The sequence below is a fragment of the Pan paniscus genome, chromosome 17, assembly GCF_029289425.2.
Source record: "Pan paniscus chromosome 17, NHGRI_mPanPan1-v2.0_pri, whole genome shotgun sequence".
In the NCBI taxonomy this organism is placed as follows: domain Eukaryota; kingdom Metazoa; phylum Chordata; class Mammalia; order Primates; family Hominidae; genus Pan; species Pan paniscus.
In genome coordinates, this window is record NC_073266.2 from 37,972,083 (window position 1) to 37,976,628 (window position 4,546).

The window sequence follows — 4,546 nt, forward strand, 5'->3', positions numbered from 1 at the left end:
TAACTCACTGCAGCCTAAGTAGCCTACAGTGTAAGTCACTGTGCCTCAATCCTCTATTAAGCTTATAGTTTTGTAGCTGATATGGTTTAGATTTGTGTCCCCACCCAAATCTCATGTCGAATTGTAATCTCCAGTGCTGGAGGAGGGGGCCTGGAGGGAGGTGATTGGCTCATGGGGGTGGATTTTTCCCCTTGTTGTTCTCATGATAGTGAGTGAATTCTCCCGAGATGTGGTTGTTTGAAAGTGTATAGCACCTCCCTTCTTGCTCTCTCTCCGTCCTTCTCTGGCCATGTAAGACGCGCCTGCTTCCCCGTTGCCTTCTGTCATGATTGTAAGCTTCCTGAGTCATCCCCAGCCTTGCTTCCTATACAGCTTCCAGAACTGTGCATCAATTAAACCTCTTTTCTTTATAAATTACCCAGTCTTAGGTAGTCCTTTATAGTGATGCGAGAACAGACTAATGCAGTAGCTATCATAGAACTAAAATTGTATTTAAGGCTCAAGATAAAAGCAACCAGAATTTAAATTTTATGATTAGAAAAAACTCTGTGCAGGCCGGGCACGATGGCTCACGCCTGTAATCCCAGCACTTTGGGAGGCTGAGGCGGGCGGATCACAAGGTCAGGAGATCGAGATCATCCTGGCTAACAAGGTGAAACTCCGTCTCTACTAAAAATACAAAAAAATTAGCCAGGCATGGTGGTGGGCGCCTGTAATCCCAGCTACTCGGGAGGCTGCGGCAGGAGAATGGCGTGAACCCGGGAGGCGGAGTTTGCAGTGAGCTGAGATCGCGCCACTGCACTCCAGCCTGGGCAACAGAGCGAGACTCTGTCTCAAAAAAAAAAGAAAAGAAACAACTCTGTGCATATATATGAGGATCAATAAAGTACTTCTAATGAGCACTACAATATTCAATATTACTCTTTTGAAAGAAAATGAATATTCACCATGAAGAATCAAATGAGATCTCAACTATCTTTGTGACTAACAGACAGAAAATGGTCAAAACAATTCATTTTGGCAATCCACACCAGCCAATTGCAGTTCACACTTTCTCATAATTTTCCCTGTCCAGCAAAGAAACTAGAGCACAGCTGTCCACTAGATATGCTGTACCTACTTCCCACAAACCCCACAGTGAGTCTCTGCAACTCAGAAAGCACGGGCAGGGTTAAAAGCAAACTGTCTGAGGTCAGATAGCCTTGGGTTTGAATCCTGGTTCCATCCCTGATCACTTGTGGTGCTTGGAGCAAGTTACTTAACTTCTCAGAGCTTGAGTTTCCTTATCTATAAAATGGGGACGATCATAGTAACAACCATGTTCACAGGGCAGTCAGTGGAGTGTTTGCTCATGGGACATGATCAGTCAATGTTAGCTAGCGATCCTTATTACCCCCAGAGGGTGAGAGCCTGGAAGGGTGTGTGTTTGATACATTTTTTTATTTTCCAAAGTACCCAGAGAAGGGCCTCAGCCACAGAAGGGGCTGTATAAAGGCTTACTGAATGAGTGCTGGCTGCCCTCAATAGCTTGCTGGTGGTAACCATAGACACAGTTTAGATTGGATCTGAGCATGAGAAGGAAAGGGGTTTGGTTAAGGCCAGTTTGTCCTCCCTGACTTCCATTATAAGTGGGTTGGGGTTTGCTTTCCCTGGAAGATGGCTCATTTCCTTTCCATGGACTCACTTTGTAGTTGTTCACACTACTCTGACTCACGACTCATAAATCATAGACTACACGCTGGGACACCGGTTGTTTTTTGTTTTGTTTTGTTTTAAGAAACAGGGTCTTGCTCTGTCACCCAGGCAGGAGTGCAGTGGTGCAATCACAGCTGAGTGCAGTAGTGTGATCACAGCTCACTGCAGCCTTGAACTCCTGGGCTCAAGTGATCCTCCCACCTCAGCCTCCCAAGGAGCTGGGATTACAGGCATATGCCACCATACCTGACTAGTTTTTTGTTTGTTTGTTTGCTTGTTTTTTTGTAGAGATAAGGTCTTGCTATGTTGCCCAGGGTGGTCTCAAACTCTTGGGCTCAAGCAAGTCTCCTGCCTCAGCCTCCCAAAGTGCTGTGATTACATATGTGAGCCACTGCACCCAGCCCTCACTGGGTCTTATGTGTCTTTGGGGCCAACCTCTCACTAGCTTCAGTGACCTATGAATAATTAACTGGGAAGCTCCCTCTTCCCCTTTTAAAAAAAAAAAGTCTCTTGCTATAAATCTACCAAACATAGCTGGATAGATGCCCTCAAAATCCAAAGAGCTTGCTCACATACACAGACCTGTAAAAAAGAAAGCCAAATTCCAAAAATAATCTGCACAAACTGATTTTTATTTCCACTTTTTCTTTCCTTGAGCTCCAGTTTCACATTGCTGCCCTTCTTAGAAGCTAGTTCTCACTGGTCATTATAGAAATTATATGTCTGGTAAAATCATTACACATTTCATTTAGAAAGTGAGATGAAAAATACTTCCTTCTGAGGTGGTACAAGTTCCATTTACGGCCAAACATTGAGAGGCCAGCCTCGCTTCTCATAAAATCCAATCCTCTTTTTTCCTTAGATGACTTTTCCTCATTCTTTGGGATTTCATGTCAATGCCACTTCCTCCTGGAAGCCTTTTCTAATACATAAAAACTGCTAAGAGTCCTATGCATTGTCTTAGTCTCTACATGCATTATCTCATTTAATCCTGAAACTAACCTGAGGAGTAAGTTGCTATCATTATCTCTATTTCATAGTTGAAGAGACAGAGTACAGGGCCAGAAAGTAAGTTGGCAGAACTGGCATTCACACACAGGTGGTATGACTTCAGAGCTCTTACTCCTAAGTGCTACACTATCCTATTTTCCAAAGTACTACTTGCTCTCAAAGCACTCTTTTTCTTCTTTCTTTTTCTTTTTCTTCTATCACAGCACTTGTAGTAAACGTTAGTGGGGTTCTAGCCCATCCCCCATCTCCCGCCCCTTTCCTAACACCTTTCTATTTCAATCTGGTTACACAATCTCCACCCCTGGCCCTAAGGGTGAAACACATGATATAGGCTAAGCCCATCAACATATTTCCTCCCATTGTGCACAGTGATTGGTTGGGGTAGGGATATGCCCTAGGCTGACCCAATCAGAATTCATCTTGAGACTTTAGTCAGGATGCCGGGAATGGGAGGCAGATTCCTTATTCCTTGTGATCTGTGAATCACATAGCTTTAGGAGTTGCTGCAGCCATCTTGGGATTATAGACAACTGTGATGACAAAAGAGCTTGTCATGGAACCAGAGCTGAGAAATAAAGAGAAAAAAGTGCTTGATCTTGTCACATGCTTTGAGCTGCCTGGAACAAATCTTCCTGAAGCCATCCTACGTGTGAACTTCACAGGTATATGTAAATTTCCTTTGTTGTTAACCCAGTTGGAATTGGGTGTTCTGTTTCTTGCACTCAGAAGCTTCTTAACTTACTAGCATTTACACATGGTATTTTTCTGGATTTTTTTTTTTCCAGACAGAGTCTCACTCTGTGGCCCAGGCTGGGGTACAGTGGCACAATCTCATCCCACTGCAACGTCCACCTCCGGGGTTCAAGCCATTCTTCTGCCCCAGCCTCCAGAATAGCTGGGATTACAGGCACCCACCACCATGCCTGGCTAATTTTTTGTATTTTAGTAGAGACGGGGTTTCACCATGTTGCCCAGGCTAGTCTCGAACTCCTGACCTCAAGTGATCCACCCGCCTCGGCCTCCCAAAGTGCTAGGATTACAGGCGTGAGTCACTGCACCCGGCCTTTTCTTGATTATTTAATTGCTTTTTTCTCCCCGGTAAACACTAAGATCCTTGAGGGTGGGAACCACCACTGTCTTGTCACAGTTGTGTTCCCAGTGCTTGGTACCTGGTAGGGGTTGCATGAATATATGTCAAATGAGTGAAATGAATGAACGGCAGATTTTCTTGGGCAGTGAGTGACCTAAACCACACTTTCAGTTTGCTTAGATTTCATGTCATTTACAGGTGCTTGAAATCTCCAACTGGAACCTGAAAACTGTGGGGTAGCCAAACCAGGCAAAGAGATTGAAAGGAATTTTCCGATTTCCAAACTATTTCAGTTGTACTACATTAGCTAAGATCTCCATTGAATGGATTTTTAAATCCTTAAAACAAGAATACCACAAAGTCCAAACGACTGCAAATGAAAGACTCCCATTGGAATAAAACCATAATCAAGTACTTTAAACAAAAACATAAATACTATATTAAAATGTCTAAAGTAATTACGTAAATATGAACTTGCAGTACCATACCTTTTACCTGATGGTCTTCATCTGTGTTTTATCTTTAGCCGAAAACAACAACAACAACAAAGAAAAAGCCCCCAAACCAGGATAAACTGGAAACATTTATTAAAGCAACCATCAATTTTACTGCCATCATATTTTGAGGCCTGAAACATCAAAGATTTACTGATGTTATCTATAAATAATAATTTTTACATGAGTTACAGTTAAACTATACATTCAAAGCATAACAATGGCAGGAGGAGCCTGGAAGAACTCTTACAGGTCA